Source organism: Salmo trutta, chromosome 17 (assembly GCF_901001165.1).
Source record: "Salmo trutta chromosome 17, fSalTru1.1, whole genome shotgun sequence".
In the NCBI taxonomy this organism is placed as follows: Eukaryota; Metazoa; Chordata; class Actinopteri; order Salmoniformes; family Salmonidae; genus Salmo; species Salmo trutta.
In genome coordinates this window covers 45,075,944-45,100,603 of record NC_042973.1, presented here as the reverse complement: position 1 = coordinate 45,100,603, position 24,660 = coordinate 45,075,944, and positions in this window count along the sequence as shown.

Sequence of the window (24,660 nt, the reverse complement as noted above, 5' to 3'; positions counted from 1 at the left end):
CTGTAATTATTTGGGTCATATTTGTCTCCATTTTTATAGATTGGTGTGATCAACTCTTGGTTCCAAATATCAGGGAAAATACCTGCAGTGAGGATAATGTTGAGGAGTGTGAGTATAGCCAATGTGAATTTGTGGTCTGTATATTTGATCATTTCATTTAAAATACCATCAGCATCACAGGCCTTTTTGGGTTGGAGAGCGCATAGTTTTTCCAATAATTCTTCATCTGTAATTGAGATATCCACAGGATTGTGATAGTCTTTGACTGCTGATTCAAGGATTTGTAATTTATCTTATATATCTTGTTGTTCTGGGCTGTTTGTTATATTGCTGTAGAGGTTTGCAAAGTGATTTTGCCTCATATCCCCATTTTTGATTCCTCATGATGAGGTTTGTTAAATTTATTCCAATTCTCCCAGAAGTGGTTTGATTCTCTGTATTCCTCAAATACATCCAGCTGATTTCTAATGTGCTGTTCCTTTTTTGTTCTTAGGGTGTGTTTGTATTGCTTCAGTGTTTCCCCATATTGAAGGCGTATATTTTTGTTGTCTGGTTCTCTGTGTTTTTGATTAGATACATTTCTCAATGACTTTCTTAGATTTTTGCAATCATTATCAAACAATTTTTCCTGATCTATTATTTCTGGTCTGCTCTTATGTTTCTTTAGATTAGTTGGCTAATTTGTAAAATATAAGTTTATGTTCCAAAAGGCCAAATTTACACCTTCATTGTTGTAGGAGAATGATACGGCAAAAAATGTGTCCAGGAGAGATTGTATATTTTGGCTACTAAATTGCTTTTTGGTAGATGTCTGTACTGTTTGCACTCCATCTATAGGCCTGTTTAGTACCATGTCATTTATTGGGCCGTGATGCTTCATGGTTGGGTTCCGCTCTTCTCACATACACTGTGATTTTACTGTGGTCTGAGAGAGGTGTTAGTGGGCTGACTGTGAAAGTTCTGAGAGACTCTGGGTCGAGGTCGGTGAGGAAGTAGTCTACAGTGCTGCTGCCAAGGGATGAGCTGTAGGTGTACCTACCAAAAGAGTCCCCTCTTTGCCCACCATTGACTATGTACAGACCCAGTGTTCCACAGAGCTTCAGGAGCTGTGCTCCATTTTCGTTTTTCACTTTGTCATAGTTGTTTCTGGGGGGGGGGGTATGTGGGGAGGGAAAAGTTGTTGCTTCCCGGTAGGTGTTTGTCCCCCTCTAGAATGGAGAAACTCTCTTCATTGAGGTAGGGTGACTCTGAGGGGAGAATATATGTGGCACAGAGGAAGACGTTTTTTATCTGTTAGAATATCCTTTTTAACCAGATAAAGAATTCTCCTGTTTTGATCAATTCGATTGAATGAGTTAGTTCAGATTTATACCATATTCGCATTCCCCCTGATTCTCTGCCCTGTCCTGAGTCTCTGCCCTGTCCTGAGTCTCTGCCCTGTCCTGAGTCTCTGCCCTGTCCTGAGTCTCTGCCTTGTCCTGAGTCTCTGCCCTGTCCTGAGTCTCTGCCCTGTCCTGAGTCTCTGCCTTGTCCTGAGTCTCTGCCCTGTCCTGAGTCTCTGCCCTGCCCTGAGTCTCTGCCCTGTCCTGAGTCTCTGCCCTGTCCTGAGTCTCTGCCCTGTCCTGAGTCTCTGCCTTGTCCTGAGTCTCTGCCCTGTCCTGAGTCTCTGCCCTGTCCTGAGTCTCTGCCTTGTCCTGAGTCTCTGCCCTGTCCTGAGTCTCTGCCCTGTCCTGAGTCTCTGCCTTGTCCTGAGTCTCTGCCCTGTCCTGAGTCTCTGCCCTGTCCTGAGTCTCTGCCTTGTCCTGAGTCTCTGCCCTGTCCTGAGTCTCTGCCCTGTCCTGAGTCTCTGCCTTGTCCTGAGTCTCTGCCTTGTCCTGAGTCTCTGCCCTGTCCTGAGTCTCTGCCTTGTCCTGAGTCTCTGCCCTGTCCTGAGTCTCTGCCCTGTCCTGAGTCTCTGCCTTGTCCTGAGTCTCTGCCCTGTGTGATTTCTTTTAATTTGGTGGATGGTACAATTATCTCCCTATAACCTAGTGGACAGCCAGTGGAAACAACACCTCTGCACCATGTTTTCTGTGGGGGGGCGATTGCTCCGCTGTTCGTCAGTGAAGAGGTCGGGCTGCGGTTTAAAGCAACGTCTTTTGTAGAGGTCTGCAAAAAGGGTTTCTGGCCTCCCCTTTTATAGTTGCTGTTTAAGAGCTTTCCTTGTTGTGTCAGTTTGGCCTCTGGAGGGTAGAGAATGGACTCAGTGCTGAGGGGAGTGGGGACATGGTGCCTGTGGGCTCTGCTACTGCTGCTGCTGCTCTGTTCTGCTGCACGGTTGGCAACCATTTTTGTTTGTCAGCTGCTGTTGCTTGAAATAATGGATTGAAAAATCTTCACACAAAAAAAAACAGAAGATATGTTTTAACGTTAGAGTCCGTGCTCCTTTTTGGTTTACTCACGCAGTTTGGTCGTTTGATGTAGTTGTATTAACTCCCCTTGCTAGGTTCGTTTAAGCTAAATTCTTCTGGCTCCCATTTTTGTCTCTCTCTCTCCCATTTTTGCCTCTCTCCCTCCCTCTCCTCTCTCTTTCTCTCTCTCCCCTCTCCCTCGCCCTGTCTCTATTTCTATTTCTGTTTCTCTCTCTGTCTCTCTCCCTCTCTCTCTCCCTCTCTCCCTCTCTCTCTGTATCCTTGCAACTTGGAGAGACATAAAGGGCTTGAGGCGTTGGGAGGCTGTTGGCCTGCCCCGAGAGACGGGGAGTCCATCTGTTCCTCTGTGTTCCTGAACTTTAACTACCACAATGCTCCGCTCTGCCTGACCCTCCATAGAGAGACCCTCTACACATAACACACAGACACACACACACACACACACACACACACACACACACACAAACACACACGGCAGATGGAGCGCTGTGCTGCCTCCACACTCTCCACATTCCCTCCGCAGCCATGATGTTTGTTTAAGACATTTAATTAATATCCCCAAACGCCTCAATCGGGACCAAAACCCTACTGTCTTCCTCTTCTTCCATGTGTTCCCTCTCTACTCACCCCCCCCCCCTCCTTCTCTGCCTTTTTATCTCCCCCTCTCTCTCCCTCTCTCTCTTTCTCTGTCTCCCTCCCTCTCACTCTCCGCTCAGTCTGATTGGCAGTATTAGCAATGGGGGTGATTATTATACATGAAGGACAGGGTTACAGTGCCCAGGAGTCATGTGTAAATGAAAAGGCTCCATGCGGTTCTCATCACGGCGTGATGTGTTAACCATAGCAACTCCTCCAGTGGAACAGTGGATCTCTGGGCCTCTCTAAGATGTCGCCCTCTTTTTGAAAGTGTGCATTATCCAACACTCTTCTGACCCTATATGCCCTCCTTTCACTCAACATACCCCTCTGGTATGAACACTGTGGGATCTGTGACTAAACACCCTATATGACTGAGCATGGCAACATGACATGAGGGTCCACCCTTAGGCGCTACAAGGCCAGAGGACTTCTCACAATTAGTGGGCTATATTTTAAAGGCCAATTTAGACCGTGACTTGTTTTTCGTCTTTTATTTACCAAAGGCAGGGATGCAATCCAAGAGTCATCAGCAGTCTCATGTTGTCCTGGGGTTTTAGACCAGAGGGGGACACTGTCATTTAGACGTTTAGACAGGCGCACACACCTCGCCTCGCGCCAAACCTGCAGTGCTTTCTAGCTGGGTGTGATGCTCTGAGTGGGCTAATACGGGAGCATTCCTAAGAACGGAAAAGGTCAGGATCTGAGTCACGGTTGGTTTTTACTTAGATTGCCGCCTCTTCAAGACTATAAATCGTGTTGAAAGCCTAACAGGCGCTTAGGCATAGAGTAGCGTAGAGCTGCATGCATGCAACTATGGTCTTTTTGGTATATTTTGAAGATTCTTTGGTTTTAACATCGAGCAGATATTTTGAAGAATACATTTCAGAGAAAAACCAAATGAAATGCTGAAACCATTTTTATTGTACTAGGTAGTGTACGTGTTATTTATTACATGTCTTACAGTAACACACTGTTCATTTGATCTCGGGTCTCCTGTCCTACTTGTTTTCTCCACGTTGTAGTCATTATATCTGTGTCTCCCAGTATGTAGGGCAGATCAGTCAAGCAGAAAATATACCGTTGCATCTCTTTCTAGGAGGATCCAATTCCAACAGCTTTTTCTTTTGGTGCCTATTCCCTCCCAATTCCATCTGCACACTTCCCAGCTGGCTGGAAAAGCCCAATCTGTTTGCATGTCTTCGTCCACTGCTCTGGCCTCCCCGCACGTACCGGTGTGAAAATAAGCCCTGAGCTGACCGTCACGTGGCAGTAATAATGGTGGATCTTGGACAAACAGGGAATAAATGAGGAGAATTACATTCATTATTCTGATAGCGAGTGCAACCTTCAATCTGTAAATAGCAGCCTTCACCAATTATATGCCAAGAGGCGAGAGTCTGGGCCAGAACGGGCTGAGATATGGACTTCCCCATTTAACTAAATGCCTGGATGCTATGTCCTATTAAATGAACCCGAAGTGGGGGGATCAGTGATGACTATGGACCCATTTGACCCATTCACTGTTAAAAAAAAACAGAAAACTCCACCAGAAAGGACAGGAACTACAGAACGACAGCCTTTTTTAATGAGTGAGTCAGATATTTAGAATGCTGTATCCAGGCCGAGGCTGTGAAAAGCCTTACGGTACGTAGGTGTACCTACTTATGAATGCGTAATATCACCCAGTTAGCTAGGAGTTATGTATTCACAGTCTAAGACAGAACGCATCCTTTTCATCCTCCAAATTGGAAAAAAGCCGAGCCAAGTCGCAGTGAGCAGCAGAGATGAGAGAGTTAAATCTCTTGGCTCAGTGCTATTTTCCCCACAGACACTGAATACGCGCATCCATCCGGCCTGTTTCATGTACCACTGTAGCACAGAGGACGAGGAGGAGTCGGAAAGTGTTTCAGAGGGGAAAAAAACCAAAAGACTATAAATCCCTTGATGCAGTAGTAACACATTGGCTTTGGTTGAAATCAAAGTCCTGATCCATCAATATTATTATCTATTATGAATATCTGATTTGTCCAAGAAACTGTTCTCTGTACATCAAAGCATATGTAATAGAGAGTCAGTTGTCACAGTGCCACTGTGCCCCTGCAAGCTTAGTCGCTCACAAGGCCTTTAGAGAGGGGTTTAGGACGGTCGCCAAAGCTGCAGCTTACACAAATGAAACACAGCAACTCCACAGATGAACACATATTTGGGCAGCCCACTCCTCGCTGCGACTCATCAGACATCACCATCAACATGAAGAGAACACGGCATGAGCAACTCCAACCTGTCGTTAGCATATGCACAACAGGCTCATTTGACTTGCAAACACGACAAGCATGGGTTTTGCCACCACAGATATAGTTTAGTATCTGGTGATTGAGGTGAAGGGTACATAACATTTTCCTCTCTCTGCGCTAGGCTAGTATCCCCCAGGCCTGCTTTATTCAAATCAGCTTGATTTGACTACAATTACTGTAACATCCAAATTAAAATGTCCCATATGCCAAAACATACCTCCAACATGATGCATTTTTTGTCATGTAAATTTGTTTTTGTTTTGTTTTATTCAAGCCTCAAAAATATTTTGCTCGATAATGTCAATCATTGTGATGAACAAAGTAAACATTCTATTTGAGAGTTTTTTTAAAACTTTTACACACACCTTTATAGCCATAAACACAGTGTGATCTAAAATTGTAACATTGACAGATCTTTTACAGTTTTTCCTCAATTGCATCATTTTTTTTTAACAATGTTGTCTATTTTCAAAACAGACTTCACAAGACACATAACTGTGGTCTTTTTCAAAACAGTTTAAAAAAAATCCCAGTAGATCAATACATTTTCTTTGCCGTCACTAAATTAAGATGGTGACGTAGAATGGGGTGACGTAGAATGGGGTGACGTAGAATGGGGTGACGTAGAATGGGGTGATGTAGAATGGGGTGACGTAGAATGGGGTGACGTAGAATGGGGTGACTTCGAAAGGGGTGACTTCGAAAGGGGTGACGTAGAATGGGGTGACGTAGAATGGGGTGATTTACAATTTTGTGCAGTAGTATTTACTGATTACCGGAAACAGTGAACACAATTTCACACATTTCAATGTGTTATATTCTATGAACAGTGAATTTTGTATTCACTGATGACATTTGTATGTAAAGTTTTGCAAAAGGTGGTCTAAGATCTTCAAGTCAGTTACTAAGGCAAGAAAATAATCTGAAGTTCTGTATATGTATTTGAGCAGAACATTTGATCATTGCTGTTCTGCTATAGATAGTGTTAGCATATCCAAAAATTGCTTGTGCGCCATTGAGAAAAACTGTAACTTGCACGGTGTGTGTGCGTTTGTGCATGCATGCGTACAGTGATGTGCGGTAAAGTCGGTGATTGGGTAAGCACTGGCTATTATCAAAGCAACATTTACTCACAAATAAACCTTGATGAAGCCCAAGTCTACCATACAACAGATACTGTAGCTCCAACAACCAGAGTGACATAGACTATTAATCAAAATCGACAAACAATATTCACCAAAATGTAAATACCATTGTAGCCAAGATACACAAGAGATAGCTGCCTCCACACTCTCCACATACCTTCCACAGTCAGGAAGTGAAGGGTCCAGTTGCAGAGGGAGGTGTTCAGTCCCAGGGTCCTGAGCTTAGTGATGAGCTTGGAGTGCACTATGGTGTTGAACGCTGAGCTGTAGTCAATGAACAACATTCTCACATAGGTGTTTCTCTTGTCCAGGTGGGAGAGGGCAGTGTGGAGTGCAATAGAGATTGTGTCATCTGTGGATCTGTTGGGGCTGTATGAGAATTGGGATGGGTCCAGGGTGTCTGGGATGATGGTGGGGATGTGAGCCATAACGAGCCTTTCAAAGCATTTCATGGCTACACATTTGAGTGCTACTGGGTGATAGTCATTTAGACAGGTTACCTTGGCTGCCTTGGACACAGGGACTATGGTGGCCTGCTTGAAACATGTAGGTATTACAGACTGGGTCCGGGAGTGGTTGAAAATGTCAGTGAAGACACCTGCTAGCTGGTCAGTGCATGCTCTGAGTACGCGTCCTGGTAATCCGCCTTGTGAATGTGGCAGCTCACGGCTGGGTTTCCTTTTGTAATCCATACTAGTTTGCAAGCCCTGCCACAAACGTCAGAGTCAGCATAGTAGGATTCAATCTTAGTTCTGTATTAACGCTTTGCCTGATTGATGGCTCGTCAGAGCTCCTAGCAGGATTTCTAAAAATGTCCGGATTAGTATCCCGCTCCTTGAAAGCGACAGCTCTAGCCATTCACTCAATGCGGATGTTGCCTGCAATCCATGGCTTTTGGTTGGGATATGTACGTACGTTCACTGTGGGGACAACGTCGCCGATGCACTTATCAATAAAGCCGGTGGCTGATGTGGTAAACTCCTCAATGTTATCAGTTGAATCCCACAACATATTCCAGTCTGTGCTAGCGAAACAGTCCTGTAGCTTAGCATCCGCTTCATGGGACCACTTCTGTATTGAACATGTCACTGGTACTTCCTGTTTGAGTTTTTGCTTGTAAGCAGGAATCAGGAGGATCAGATTTGCCGAAGGGAGGGCGAGGGAGAGCCTTGTATGCGCTTCCGTGTGTTGAGTAAAGGTGATCTAGAGTTTTGTTGCACAGGTGATATGCTGGTAAAAATGTGGTGAAACGGATTTAAGTTTCCCTGCATTAAAATCACCGGACACAAGAAGCACCGCCTCTGGATGTGCATTTCCTTGTTTGCTTATGGTCCTATACAGCTCGTTGAGTGTGGTCTTGGTGCCAGCATTAGTTTGTGGTGGTAAATAGACAGCTACGAAAAATATAGATGAAAACTCTCTTGGTAAATAGTATGGTCTGCATCTTATCATGAGGTATTATAAAAACTCAAGTCTTCCATAAAATTTGAGATTGCACACCAGCTGTTGTTAACAAAGAGACACACCCCACCCCCTCTCATCTTACCCGAGGCTGCCGTCCGATCTTGACGATGCATGGAAAAGCCAGTGAGGTGTATATTATCCATGTCCTTGTTCAGCCACGACGCTGAGAAACATAGGACATTACAGTTGTTCAGGTCCCGTTGATAGGATAGTCTCGAACGGAGCTCGTCCAGCTTGTTCTCTTGTGATTGTGTGTTCGCCAACAAAAGGTATATGCTTGCCGACGTAGTCTTGTCATAATAGTTGAAGCCGTGTTGTATGGACCAAACTGCAGACGGAATGTGGATACTCATCTTTTAATGTAAAGAATAATAAATGAAAGCAAAGTATACACAGGAAAACAATAAACACGAACTCACGACATGCTAACAGGCTACGTACGTGACAGTACCCCCCCTAAAGGTGCAGACCCCGGGATGCACCTTAAAAGAAAACACAAAAATCCCCAATACCACAACAAAAATAATATCCCCTAAACAAAAAACGGGAGGGAAGGGAGGGTGGCTGCCGTCAACGACGGCACTGTGCTACACCCTCCCTCCCCAACCCACCTATCCTGGAGGTGGCTCTGGTTCCGGCCTCCTGCCCTCCAGGTTGTAGGCAGAGTCATTGGGGTCCGGGTCGTAGACAGACTCAAGTTGTTGTGGCTCGTGGGCAGGTTCCCTCATTTCCATGCTGTAGGCAGACTCATTTACAACACAGTTAGTCAATTTCAGTTCTGAGTCGTAGGTAGACTCCTTCGGTTCCGGGTCGCAGACAGACTCACCCGGTTCCGGGTCATAGGCAGACTCCCTCAATTCCGGGTCGCAGGCAGACCCCTTCGCTTCCGGGTCGCAGGCAGACCCCTTCGCTTCCGGGTCGCAGGCAGACCCCTTCGCTTCCGGGTCGCAGGCAGACTCCCTTGGTTTCGGGTCGCAGACAGACCCCTTCGGTTCCGGGTCGCAGGCAGACCCCTTCGGTTCCGGGTCGCAGGCAGACTCCTTCGGTTCCGGGTCGCAGGCAGACTCACCCGGTTCCAGGTCGCAGGCAGACTCCCTCGGTTCCGGGTCGCAGGCAGACTCCCTCGGTTCCGGGTCACAAGCAGACCCCCTCGGTTCTGGGTCACAGGCAGGCTCCCTTGGTTCCGGGTCGCAGGCAGTCTCCCTCAGTTCCGGGTCGCAGGCAGTCTCCCTCGGTTCCGGACTAGACACTGTTGCCGGATACTCTGGACTGCACACTGGTGCCGGATACTCTGGACTGCACACTGGTGCCAGATACTCTGGACTGCACACTGGTGCCGGATACTCTGGACTGCACACTGGTGCCGGGCTCTTGAGGCTGGGCCGACGCACTGGAAGCCTGGTGCGTGGGGCTGGTAGAGGTGGTACCAGGCTGAAGACACTAGTGCGAGGGCTAGTGCGAGGAGCGGGGAGCGGGAACAGGCTGAATAGAACTAGGCCGACTCATGGGAAGCTTGGTCCGGGTTGCTGGTACTGGTCGTGCCATACTGGAGGTACTCACTTCCGGGATAGCACAAGACGCGGGAACCGGAAAGACTGGGCCATGGAGGCGCACAGGTGGCCTTGACCGCACCGCCTGCACAACCCGTCCTGGCTGGATGGAACTAGCAGCCCTGCATGAGCGGGGTGCTGGTACAGGGTGAACTGGGCTGTGCAGGGGCCTGATGGTTGCCGTGCATAGAGCGGGAGTAGGGTAGCCTGGTCCTAGGAGGCGTACCTGCGACCAGATGCGCTGCGCAGGCATCCTCCTACCAGGCTGGATGCCCACTCTAGCACGGCATCTGCGAGGGGCTGGAATGGCGCGCACCGGACCGTGCATGCGTATGGGTGAGATAGTGCGCACCTCAGCAAAACACGGCGCCCTCCACTCCATACGCTCCTCCATGTACTCACGAGTAGCTGGCTTATGGCTCTTCTTTGGCCTAGCCAAACTACCCGTGCGCCCCCCCCCAAAAAAACTTCTTGGGGGTGCCTCTCCGGCTTCCTCGCCAGTCGTGTACCCCGGTAGCGTTCCCGGTCCTCACCAGCATTTCGCCGTTCCTCCCTCTCTCTTTCCACCTGTCCCCATGGAAGGCGATCCTTTCCAGCCTGGATCTCCTCCCAAGTGTAGGAGCCTTTTCCCTCCAAGATCTCCTCCCAGGTCCATTTCTCACCATAGTCCATGTACTCAGCGTTCCTCTCCTTTTTCCGCTGCTTGGTCTTGTTTAGGTGGGTGGTTCTGTCATAATAGTTGAAGCCGTGTTGTATGGACCAAACTGCAGACGGAATATGGATACTCATCTTTTAATGTAAAGAATAATAAATGAAAGCAAAGTATACACAGGAAAACAATAAACACGAACTCACGACATGCTAACATGCTACGTACAAACAAAAGACTAGCAGTGTTAGCACAACCACCCACAAACCCAAGTGACAAACATACTCCTAAATATATGACTCCCAATCAGGAACAACGATCCCCAGCTGTTCCTGATCAGGAGTCACAAGACTAACATAGAAACAGACATACTAGACAACACATACAGACTTCTTCTGCCACGTCCTGACCAAAATACTACACCACTACTCCCTCTGCTGGTCAGGACGTGACAAGTCTAATAATGACGCCACCTCGCTTGCCTCTCTTTCGCCGCTGCTTCCTCTTTCGAGTCCAGGGTCTGATCAGGGCCTGGTCTGGGGTAAATATGACGTCCAAATGAAGGTCAGTGATCGTTGTTCTGATGTCCAGAAGCTGTTTTAGGTCATAGGAAATAATGGCGGAAACATTATATACAAAAAAAGGTAAAAGATCAGCATAAAACAAACACAAATAGCTGAGTTGGTCAGGAGCCTGTAAGACGGCAGCGCCTTCCTTCAAAGTCCGAAAGACAAAGGAACTGACCGTGGACTACAGGAAACAGAGGGCCGAGCACATCCCCATCCACATCGATGGGGCTGTAAATATGAATTTGTTCTTAACTGACTTTCCTAGTTAAATAAAAAAAGGAAAATGCATTTAGGCCTACCTTTACTTGTAAATTAAGTCCATTCATCTGGTGAACCTCTTGGTGACAGAGTTGTAGAAGTCAAAGCAGAACCCCTTGTCCCTTATTTTATTCTGCATGCACACAGCAGGCCCCAGTCGTGGGAGACATATCCCCAATGCCTCCTTAGGTTCCATTTTCACACTGATACAAGTCATTCCCATTCCCATTCCATCCACAAAGCAAAAGTAAATGTCCAAGATGTGTAAAAGTCTGGTAAAAAGGATTAATTGATAATGACGTTTCAGACAAGTGGACAGTCCAGTACTCAATGTTCGCTTGCCCGACAGCTAGCAATGAGGGATATGGTGGTTGCGTGTCATGGTCACTTCTTGTGTGTAGAGCTCCTGTATGCTGCCTCTGTCTGGTCTTAACTTTTCATTATAGGTTCTACTCTTCGAACCCTCCAAATGGTGCATTACATTATTCCAACTTGGAACATTTTGGAGGTGCAATAGTGTCCATTTCTCAGGTTGTTTTTGTTCGCTAGCCAGCTTTTTTTTTGTTCGCTAGCCAGTTCAGTTCAAGGGATGCAAGTGCTGTTATGTAGACACGATCAAATGTGCTCAGCTTCCCCTGACAATACCTATACAACATGTTTAGGCAATATGAATGCGCAAAATATGAAATCGGCTCAATGCAACGAATTAATCTTCAAGCTAGGCAAAGCAGCAATGCCTATGCTTACCCTGTCCTTTAACGGTGACTGGACTCAGGAACGGCTGTGGCCTCAACAATTTCAATGTATTTGAATGTCTGGAAAGGAATGCATGAATACCTGAGGATATTTCCTGAGGTTTTGATGCAGCTTTAGCAAAGTTTTAGATTTTTTTGCATAAAAACCACTAGAATTATTGAGAAAAAAACATTAGGTATAAAAAGAATGACAATATTTTATAGAATTTTCTTAACAGCTTTTTTTTATTAGATTATTACAGGGTTAGCACTGCCTACCTTGCCTACCCTGACTGCACATCACTGCGTATTACAAGAGGCTGGTGGCACCTTAATTGGGGAGAACTGGCTCGTGTTAATGACTGTAGCGCGAATTAAGTGGAACGGTATCAAATACATCAAACACATGGTTTTCTGACATTTAATGCCATTCTGTTCCAGCCATTATTATGAGCAGTTCTCCCGTTAGCAGCCTCCTGTGGTGTGTGTGCGTGTGTGTGTGTGTGTGTGTGTGTGTGTGTGTGTGTGTGTGCATGCGTGCGTGCGTGCGTGCGTGTGTGTGTGTGTGTGTGTGTGTATATGTGGCTAGTTTGCACGCACTGTTGTGCATTCGTGAGAGAGAGAGAGAGAGAGCGAGAGAGAGAGCGAGAGAGCGTTTTTATATATGTGTGTGTGCATGTTGTCAGTGGTTTATTTTAAAGTAATATCCAGCAAGTAAAGTCAAGTTGAAACACGCAATTTTCTTCCAGACCAAACACTGACATGTTTTATTTAAACACCTTTACCACAATAATTCATATATTTATTGAACTACACACTAACTGACACACAACTCCACACACATCATAAATGTTTAATCCACACTGGATTCAGACCCCAGTACAGGTGCCCTGACATAAACCATTGTAGGATTTCACACTCCTCCTCAGTGCAGTTACTAATTACACTCATCACTCCAGGTCTCTGATAAAGACTAACACTGCTCTCATGTGGTTGGGAAAGAGCAACTGCAACACAGTGTTTTCTCAGAGCAAGATAGATGTTTTTTTTAGGGTTCTTTTGTGGCGGGCCTTTATGTGCCTGTGTGTTAGTGGATGCTTGGCCCCTGCAGTGGTCCTAGCTATCAGAGTGTTTGAAATCCCCTGGGGGGGATTGATGTCTCTTCTGAGGGGGACAGCTGAGACCTCCCAGAGACAGAGAGGAGAGAGAGAGGGGGGTTCTGGGAGGAGGTGGCTCAGTACTAGGGCTCTGGATCCTGCTGAGCTGGAGGCTGAAGGATGGAGGGATGGAGGGAACAGGGAGGAGGGTGTTGGCAGGGGCCCAGTCCCTTGGGGGGGGGGCACCCCTGCCAATTCCAACTTAGCCTTGGGGACAACAACCACAACAACAACTGTCTTACACACTGAACTGACATACATATGGTAAGAAACAAGAGCACGCACACACACATACACCTACAAGTACACACACATGCACACAGTTATAGAGTAATACACACGCACTATAAATCATACCAGTAATAATTCATACAATAAGCCTGTTCATACATTTTTTTCTGCTTTTAACCAACCGTATTTGCAATAGTAGTATCCTTGAATAAAGACAACACACATCCAAATGAGGATTACAAACCTAAAGCAACCAAACAACCTAGCCCTGGCTGATAGCCAATATGCCTCTCATTGTGTGTCTGTCCACCAGCACCTTAGCTTCTGTTCCCCGCTGACTGTTTCCCTGGCCGCTCGCCGCCTCTTCACTTTGTTTATGTCATACATCTCCTTGTTGAGGCTAATCTCTTGTTAATGTGATACCTCTGACAGTTCATAAATCAGACAAACAGCGCAGCATGTGACTTTGAACCTTCCCAGGTAGTGGCCAATGGCTGTCTGTGGCTGCTGTCTGTAGAGTGATGGATGTGCCCCTGAAATGTGATACTCTGCTGGGCAGTTTTCACCTGGCTCTGTACAAACACACTCCACACGTTTAGGGCTACTCCTTCCTGATCCAAACCATCCGTTTTATACTCATGGGGCTTTCATTCTATAAGGGAAATTATACAACAAACACCAATTGAGAAAGATATTTACACTGTAAATTACTGGATGATTTTATGATAATCTGTCGGTTTCAATCGCTGTTATAAAAAAAGCGAATTTATTTCAAGTCCTAGCACTAGGTGGCGCTGTGGGTTGGCAATAAAAGCATCAGTCAATAGAGGCCAGTGATAAGGCTCTTCTATTTACAATGGATGGGAAAACAACGGGTAAATTGTGATGATGTTCTTTTCACCACTAGAGAGCGGTATTGCATATATTTTAAAGATTTTCTTTTGCAATTTTTCAGAAAATACATTTTCACAAAGGACGTGAGAACCATGCCCTCTCAGGTACTGTATTATTGAAATCAGATTTCAGCTAATTCTGCTCTCCACATATTTTACAGTACTTTTTTCAGAATCACAATTTAAAAAAAATGTATTGCACAAAAATATATATATATTGTAGAACCTGCTGTTGGAACATGGGCACATACAGTCAGGTCAATATTAATTGGCACCCTTATTAAAATGAGCAAAAAAGACTGTATAAAATGAATCATGCAAATACTGAGCTGTATTGTATGATCCCCAAAAAAATACATTATACAGTGGTGAAAAAAGTACCCAATACTCATACTTGAGTAAAAGATACCTTAATAGAAAATGACTCAAGTAAAAGTGAGTCACCCAGTAAAAAACGACTTGAGTAAAAGTTTTAAAGTATTTGGTTTTAAATACACTTAAGTGTCAAAAGTAAATGTAGTTGCTAAAATATACTTAAGTATCAAAAGTAAAAGTACGAATGATTTAAAATTCCTCATATTAAGCAAACCAGAAGGCACAATTGTCTTGTTTTTTTTATATTTATGGATAGCCAGGGTCACACTCAGACATAATTTACAAACAAAGCATTTGTGTTTGGTGAGTCCGCCAAATCAGTGGCAGCAGGGGTTAAAACTGTAGAACCCAGTTACTACATTTGAATATAAAAAAATGATTTTATCAAACAAAACTACACTACATTTTATCTCTGGGACACTCAGGATGACAAATCAGAGCAAACTTACTGAATGTAAGTACATTATTTACCTTCAGAGGTGAATGTTTTATTTATCGTGATAAAAGTGTTTTGTTGTTGTACATTCTCCTATAACAATAGTATGGTAATTTTTTTCACTCTAATAGCTACTGTAAATTGGACAATGCAGTTAGATTAACAATAATTTAAGCTTTCTGCCTATATAAGATATGTCTATGTCCTGGAAAGTTGGCTGTTACTTACAACCCCATTCTAGTCACATTAGCGCACGTTAGCAACAACCGTCCCCCGGGACACCGATCCCGTAGAGGTTATTAAAGTATTTTTACTTTAGTACTTTACAACACTGCAATTCTATTATTTTAAACTAAGATAAAGATATTCTAACTAGTCAAATTTTCCTCTAAAAAAGATAGGGGTCAAAGTTATTGGCACCTCTTTTTTCAATACCTTTCAACCCCTCACCTTGCAAGGATAATGACTGAGCCTTTTTGTGTGTGTGTGTGTGTGTGTGTGTGTGTATTGTTCAGTGAACAATGTTTTTAGATAATGGGGTTGTTTTCTGCATATGCATCCTTCTTTCGACGCCAAACCCACCACTGGTGTGCGTGGCCAAAGAGCTCTATTTTCATGTCATCTGACCATAGCACCGGTTCCAATCCAAGTACCAATACCGTTAAGCAAACTCCAGGTATTTACATTTGTTGGATTACATTAAAATAGAGCTCATGCTAGTGGTGGGTTTGGCATCAAAATAAGGATGCATATGCTGAAAAGAACTCATATTGTAACATATGGTGGTGGATCTTTGATTTTATGAGGCTATTTTGCTTCCACTGGCCCTGGGGACCTTGTTAAGGTCACCGGCATCATGAACTTTACCCAATACCATGACATTTTAGACAAAAACCTGGTTGCCTCTACCAGGAAGATATTCCAGCAAAACAATAACCCCAACCAAGCACACATCATAATCCACAAATAAATGTTTAATTGACCACAAAATCAACATTTTGCAATGGCCGTCTCAGTCTCCGGACGTGAACTCCATTGAAAATGAAATTGAAGAGGGCAGTCCATAAGCGCAGACGAAGAATATCAAGGATCTGGAAAGATTCTGTATGGAGGAATGGTCTAAGATCCCTCCCAACGTGTTCTCCAATCTCATTAAAGATTTTAGAAAGTTTGGCAGTTTTCAGTTACGTAACATCAGCAAATTGATGAATCAACTCCACAAATGATTTTTTTTTAAACTTGCGCTTCCCGTAGACCTACAGATAATCATTCAGAATCTCGAGAGCCAGTAAAATGCTTTATCTTACCATCAGCGATTAATCACAAAATATTTGTTTAATCTATTTATAGGTTCCGCTTGGTGTTTTTATAAGATTTCATCACCCAAGAGAACACATCTAGGCTAGTTAATGTTTTTATCATGCGAAATATTTCCCATGTATGTTAATACACCACGGACCGGAAAAGGCAAAAAAGAGTGTTTAACTTTCTAAATAAACGTATTGTTCTTAATCTTATTGGACTACATCCTCGGAACTAATGAAACTCCAAACGAAACGCTATTGCAGAATCTAGATAGGCCATAACCCATATATTTCGGGGCCTATCTCCCTTAGGTATTGGAACATGACATGGGAGCGGATATATCTGTCCTTTATTTGCTGAGATCCCACCATCATTGTTGATATACTATATTTACATGTAAGGCTTTACATGATTTCATCGCCTTTTTATAACACAGAAAACTGGGAAATTATTACTTTTGTCCATTCAGAAATGTTCTCTTCTATCCCACTTTTCATTCCGATCATATATTCTTCCTCGTTCTATTTCAACAACAACGTAGTTCATTTTACAACAGCGCTGAGAGAATAACGCTGCGTGAGGGAGAAAACGAAAATAAAAAAAATTGTGGTGAAACTCACTGCATCAGATGAAGTCATTGATCGGAGGAAAGTTGTTGCCACAGTGAAGGACCTGAAAGGACCAGCACCCACCACTCTGAGAGAGGAAGAGCCAAACCTGAGGAGAAAAAGGCATTTCAATCAACGCTCCTTTCTCTGATCACCCTGTTCCCCTCTCTTAGACCAGGGGGGGATACATTATCAGACAGTGTGTGTGCAGTAACCTGGCTCTCCTCTCTCCTGAGTCCTGCCATCTAAATGGTTACGTTAACTGACACTTTCAGGGGCCACCGGAGAGGTGCACCTAAAGCACCTCACCCTCTTCCCTCTGTGGTGCAGCTGCAGCACTGACCTCTCTAAAGCACTTTATGTCATCTCCTGTGTGTTTGCTTTCTTCTGTCAGCCTGTTTTACTGTGTGGAACGGCGCAGACCCCCCTCATCACCCTTAACTCACAGAACAGGCTTGCAGGGCAGCTCTGCTTGGGCCTGAAACAGAGATGTGCACTTCCAACATTAAACCAAACATTCCATCACATATACTGTTTCAGCTTCTAGTCCAAGTTGAGGGTATGGCTCCACTGTTGTGGCTCTACATGGGTTTCACAATGTTCTACAGATCCCGACTGAATTCTGGCACACTGACTTCATGTCCACTTCTTAGTTCAACCCTGACCCTCAACCCTAACCCTTAACCCTAACCCCAACCCTAGTTCATGTACATGTCCTGGTTCAACCCTAACCCTTAACTCTAACCCTCACCCTAACCCTAACCCTCTTTCATGTCCATATCCTGGCCTCAACCCTAACCCTGGCCTCAACCCTAACCCTAACCTTAACCCTTAACAATTAGAAGTACTACAGGGCAGCTCTTTTTATTCTGGTAGGAGTTTGAAGTGGCCTTTGTGACCCTATCCCCTAGCCTCTCTGGCTGGTTTTTGAAGTGTTCATTGTTAACTATAGGTGTTTTGGGTTGATCTAGTGTTCCTTCTTAACTATAGGTGTTTTGGTTTGGTCTCGTGTTCCCTGTTAACTATAGGTGTTTTGGGTTGGTTTAGGACGTCATATGCACCCGTGCGCCCTGTTCCCCTCGTGGGTAACATACCTTTAGTCCCCTTACCTAACCCTAGATTCCTGTGCACTTCCTGGTTTAATCACAACCTTATAGCCTCAACACTAACCCTAGGCAACTGTAACTAACGTGTAACAATTAGTATTTACAATAATTACGCTGTAATATGAAACACAGTAAAAAGGTCACTGTAATGTAGTGCAACCGAAATCCTCTGTATTCTTTATTCAGAATTGGTGCAGTACTGTTGACCTTTTTTTCGGAGAGAATGCCAAGAGTGTGCAAAGCTGTCATCAAGGCAATGGGTGGCTACTTTGAAGAATCTCAAATATAAAATATATTTAGATTTGTTTAAAACTTTTTTGGTTACTACGTGATTCCATATGTGTTATTTCATAGTTTTGATGTCTTCACTATTATTTTACAATGTAGAAAATAGTAAAAATAAAGAAAAACCCTTGAATGAGTAGGTGTGTCTAAACTTTTGACTGGTACTGTACATATCTCTCTTTCACAGCCGTGACTGGTTACAATGCTATGATGTCAAAGAGGCATTACACAACTAGAGTTTAAGACTCAACTAGCTACAGTCCCCCCTTTCCAGAGCCACCTTCCCCGGCCCCGCCTTGGCCCATGTCTCTGACAGGCAGCAGGAGCTGAAGGAATGCAGCCTCCAGAGGAACAGGCCGCACTCTGCTTCGCGCTGAGTCGTACCAGGGCCCAAACATCTACAGTATCATCTCCTACCATTACAGCATTACCCTAGAGGCCTGCGCAACACCAAGACTCACTAGCTACTTTACTCTTGTTATTTTCTTTCTTTCCCTCTCTCGCTCTCTCTCTTGCTCTCTCTCTCTCACTCTCTCTTTCTCGCTCTCGCTCTCTCTCTCTCTCTCTCTCTCTCTCTCTCTCTCTCTCTCTCTCTCTCTCTCTCTCTCTTACTTTCCCTCGCTCTCAATTCAATTCAATTTGCTTTATTGGCATGACGTGACAATGTACATATTGCCAAAGCTTACTTTGGATATTTACAATATGAAAATAATAAGAATCAAAATTGTCAACGGAACAACAGTAACAACAATAACCAAGGGTCAAAATAACCATACATTGGACAATAACCATAAGCATACAGTAGAGGACATGTGCAGGTTGATTTGTCTGTCAGACACTGTCCCTCATTTTATGGCAGGCAGCAATGTAGTGTGCTGTCAACCCACAGCTCCCTGGGTCCTCCCCCTTATCAGAGAGGTCTTTGAAACCTTGAATAAGGGTTTCAAATTTGGGGAAATGACACTCTCTAATTGTTTTATATTTTTGACATTTTGTCAGGAAATGCAGCTCTGTCTCAGGTTCTGCTGTTGTGCTGTGGTTGCACAGCCTTTTCTCTACAGGGAGCCAGGTTTTCCTGTGTCTACCCTTCTCAACGGCAAGGCTGTGCTCACTGAGCCTGTACTATGTCAAGGGTTTTCTAAGGTTTTGATCAGTAACCATGGTCAAATAAATAAAATAAAATCTCTCTCTCTTTTACTCTCACTCTCTCCTCTCTCTCTCTCTCTCTCTCTCACTCTCTCCAGCTTTCTCTCTCTCCTCATTGGTTCACTTGTTCCTGTGAAGGATTTATTCTGTGATTTGGCTCACCTTACTGTACTGACTGCCTGCTGAGAAAAAAATATGGGATTTGAGTGTTATTAACGACTTCACTTTTCCATTCTATCTTCAGTGATGCATTTCTCATAATCATAATAGGATTTATGTGCGTTATAAACAATGGAATAAATAGCATTTTTACTCAAACAGTTTTGCATGTGTTTGTGTTTGATCAGCCCGAAACCTGTTTGTTATAGGGGAAGAGCTTCTATAAATTGCAGGTAAGGCAGTGTTTAGTTGCCATTGCTTGAGAAAACAGTATTTGCGTAGTGCGCTAAGGATCTCCCATTGTATTGTGGCCCATAAACCCAGGAGGTCAAGCATCCACAGATGATTTGTAGTCCAGTAAGGTTAATTAAGGAGGCTAGATCTACGCAACGACTCTGATCCCAAGGTGATGTTATAGTTCTGTTTATGCACTCCATTGCCATGCGGGTTGGAGTGCACATGTCTTTGGGATAAGTGAATGTGCTTGGGGTGAGAAGTGTAACCCCGTAAGATTTACAACTCACTGATACTTCATATCCTCTCCACCCTCCTCGGGTCAGGTTCTCAGCAGCGGGCTTTAAGCCTCCGACGGCCGACAGACTCCTCTGGTCTCACTACCTATCCCCCAAAATAAACAAAGCGATCAGACGCTGAGTGCCTAAGACATTCCCTCCTGTGTCTTTATTTATCGCCCATTTCCCTGTTAATCTTGTCAAATGAGAGGCTCGACTAAGAGGCTGAGACTGGCTCAACTGGTCTAGGTGGTAAACGTGTCAGCGTCGCGGCAGGCTGCTTTGACCAGCAGAGCAGCGAAGCGGCTAAGGGCTTATCAGGATGGAATCACCCACCAGCACTTTACAAGCTCAACACACCAACCACACACACACTGGTCACACCCTAACATCACCTATAGGACTTTAATGAATGCTTTTGGTGCGTTTAATAAGGTCACTGTTATATATAAAGGGATGTAATATAATATATTGTTATTGATATAATTAGAATGGTTGAGTGTGATGAAAATAGGATGGAGATCAGGTTTGAAATTGTATAAGCTCTGAACAGCGTCCGTATCAGCTGAATAGTTTGCATAACAGCCGTTGGGACGGGGATGGTTAATATTTAGCTGTTGTCGTGTATTATTCTCACATCGCTGGACACAGCGCCACGGCTTTTGCTTTCTGAAAAAGAGGGTGTTACGAAAGAGGGGATTTCAAAGTTGTAGGAACATGTGGCATCTATTTGGCGACGTCCAATGTACACTATAATGTTTGTGCATGTTTTTTCAGATATCACTTCATTGTTCGGTTTGTTTGGGTCAGCTGACACAGAGGAGCACGCCTCAGAGACGTCTCTCTGACCGGAACCTAAAGCCAATCTCTTGTCTTTGTCAACGGTCACTCAGGATCTTCCCGAGTTATGGACCAGAGGCTTTAAGGTGTTTGCGTTTTCTTCACTACTTTAATGTGTTTCATATACTGTACATCTCGTGACTGCTAAACTGGAAGACTAGTGCATCTGAAGTCCATAGGTTAGTCATACAAACATGTTAATGACCTTTTCTGATGAAGGTAAACCTCATGAACAACGTCTTCTGAAATAACACAAAAGGCCATTCGTGCAGTGTGTGAAGTACTGCAAAGTTGGCCAACGATAGTACACTACACTGACGTCAACCGCATCCAATCCTATCCTCCTAGAAAGTCCCACATTTGTCTAAAAGGGACGTACCAAGTGGAGGGTTTTCATACAACCTCTATTGTGACGATTGCAAGTGGACCGCATTAAAGTTACAAAAAACAGCCACCTCTCTTCAAAGGCCGTGGAGCTGGGCCATGGAGCAGAAATCTGGGACAGAGATTAACCACTGTCACTCTTGAGATATAGCGGGGGGGGGGGGGTTTACATGACTAATAGGGTGGAGAGTCAAGCTGATTTACAGAACGCTGGGACCAAGCGAATAGTTAAAGAAGAGGATCTCCACAACAATATTCTCTCAACGGGGTCAAACACCATCAGATACATTTAGGCGACATCCGCATAGCTGATGTTTTGACGGTGTCAGAGGTGGAACTGCGTTAGAGTTGTCAACTCCACAAGGGTCTCGCCGGTCTTATACCTAAAGCGGACATTAGCATTGGAATCTGCACCTCCATTAAGATGATAGAAACCCTCATTATTTAGTTGAATGATTTTTCAATTTGAGTGTAATAGAGCTCGCCAGCTTATAGTCCTAAAAACAGAAGTGAGTTATCTCTGGTTCATTCAACCATTCCTATGGGGAAAATGTGTAGGGCAAGAATAAGGTTTTGGGATAAACTCCGAAAATTAGGTCTAAGGTTATTAACACAGGCTTAGGAGATCTTTTATGTTTTTGTTCTATGAGATAATATCAGTCTGTTAACATGACCTTTTGTCAATTATGAAGCCTTTATGTGCTTTTTTTTGACTGCATAAACGCTTCAAGGTTCACAAAAGGTGAACTTAGCCGATGAAGATGATCTCATAGAACAAAAAGTACAAGATCTCCTAAGCCTGTGTTTACCACAGACCTTATTTTCGGCGTTTATCCAGAAACTGCATTAATTTCCCATTAAAGGCTTTGTCCAACGAACCATGGCGGAGTTAGTACCTACAAAAAGACGCCATTACTATTTCGCTCTATTATTTCTACACTTTTTCGTTCTGAGCTTCTAACGCGAGTGGGGCGGATGTGGCTTCCTGACAATGATCGCAAGAGCAGCTGCTCACCGATTTGACGGCTCCAACCCAGTTCCACCTCCAACTCCAACACCAAAACATCTGTTATGCAGCAGTCTGCTATTGCTGGTTAACGCTTGATCTGATTGAATCTAGGCCATAATGCAGCGGTATTTAAAGTCTTAGTGGCGTCGTGGGGGAACAGCAGTTGGGTTACCAAAAAACACCAAAAAACTATATACACTACCGTTCAAAAGTTTGGGGTCACTTAGAAATGTCCTTGTTTTTGAAAGAAAAGCTCATTTTTTTTGTCCAATAAAATTAACATCAAATTGATCAGAAATACAATGTAGACATTGTTAATGTTGAAAATGACTATTGTAGCTGGTAATGATTTTGAATGGAATATCTACATAGGCGTACAGAGGCCCATTATCAGCAACCATCACTCCTGTGTTCCAATGGCACGTTGTGTTAGCTAATCCAAGTTTATCATTTTAAAAGGCTAGTTGATCATTAGAAAATCCTTATGCAATTATGTTAGCACAGCTGAAAACTGTTGTTCTGATTAAAGAAGCAATAAAACTGCCTTCTTTAGACTAGTTGAGTATCTGGAGCATCACATTTGTTTGTTCGATTACAGGCTCAAAATGGCCAGAAATAAAGCACTTTCTTCTGAAACTCGTCAGTCTATTCTTGTTCTGAGAAATGAAGGCTATTCCATGTGAGAAATTGCCAAGAAACTGAAAATCTTGTACAACGCTGTGTACTACTCCCTTCACAGGACAGCGCAAACTGTCTCTAACCAGAATTTGAAAGAGGAGTGGGAGGCCCCAGTGCATAACTGAGCAAGAAGACAAGTACATTAGAGTGTCTAGTTTGAGAAACAGACACCTCACATGTCCTCAAAAACACCAGTCTCAACATCAACAATGAAGAGTCGACTCCGGGATGCTGGCCTTCTAGACAAAGTTGCAAAGAAAAATCCATATCTCAGACTGGCCAATAAAAAGAAAAGATTAAGATGGGCAAAAGAACACAGACTTTGGACAGTGAAACTCTGCCTAGAAGGCCAGCATCCCAGAGTCCCCTCTTCACTGTTGACGTTGAGACTGGTGTTTCATGGGTACTATTTAATGAAGCTGCCAGTTGAGGACTTGTGAGGTGTCTGTTTCTCAAACTAGACACTCTAATGTACTTGTCCTCTTGCTCAGTTGTGCACTGGGGCCTCCCACTCCTCTTTCTATCCTGGTTAGAGACAGTTTGCGCTGTTCTGTGAAGGGAGTAGTACACAGCGTTGTACGAGATCTTCAGTTTCTTGGCAATTTCTCACATGGAATAGCCTTAATTTCTCAGAACAAGAATAGACTAATGAGTTTCAGAAGAAAGTGCTTTGTTTTTGGCCATTTTGAGCCTGTTATCGAACCCACAAATGTTGATGCTCCAGATACTCAACTAGTCTAAAGAAGGCCAGTTTTATTGCTTCTTTAATCAGAACAACAGTTTTCAGCTGTGCTAACATAATTGCAAAAGGGTTTTCTAATGATCAACTAGCCTTTTAAAATGATAAACTTGGATTAGCTAACACAACGTGCCATTGGAACACAGGAGTGATGGTTGCTGATAATAGGCCTCTGTACACTAATGTAGATATTCCATTAAAAATCGTTTCCAGCTACAATAGTCATTTACAACGTTTGATGTTATTTGATGTTATTTTAATGGACAAAAAAAATGCTTTTCTTTCTAAAACAAGGAAATTGTAAGTGACCCAAAACCTTTGAACGGTAGTGTATATATTTAAGCAAAAAAAAAATTAAGAGTACAGATTTTTATGTTGGACAATATACAAATGTTTTTGAGAAAGGCAATTTGAAAAATAACATTTTATTGAGTAAATGTATTTTTTGGTTTCTTTTCATTTTGATGAGAAATGAAAATGCAATTATTAATGGTTATTTGTTGATGTAAAAATCTAAAAGTACCAATTTTAAGGTTGTGTCATTACATTTGGGGGTGAGGTCAAAAGACATTTTTGTTGGAAAAAAATGGGGTCCAGGCAGAAGAACTGCGGTCCCCGCTGAAAAAGTTAGAATTCCACTGCCTTAAAGTTTTATAACTAACTGTGGTTCATTTTGAAATTGTACCAAGCTTTTTGTTTGTTGTTTGCACAGAGACAGTGCATTTACGTGGATGTCGAATGATAAAGAAAATTCACAACTTATTAAAGTGGATATTTGTTTCTTGTTTGAAAAACAACAAGTGTGGATTAAAAGTGTATTTTTTTCTAAGTGCAGGGAGAGTGCATAGCTTAATTAAGATGAATAGTCCCAAGGAACAGTGAGTTTGAGAGAAAACACGTTTATGTTTATCTGCGTCTCCTGTTTCACTCAGAAGTCAAGGAATTTGAAAAGAATCTGCTCAGAGATAAAGAAAGCAGCGGATGTTAGCTGCAGTCAAGAATTCTATTTTGTTATCATAACTATTTTTATTCCAAGACCGGGCCAGTATAAGCCTCCTCTGGTAACTTGTGTCAGGTGACTTAC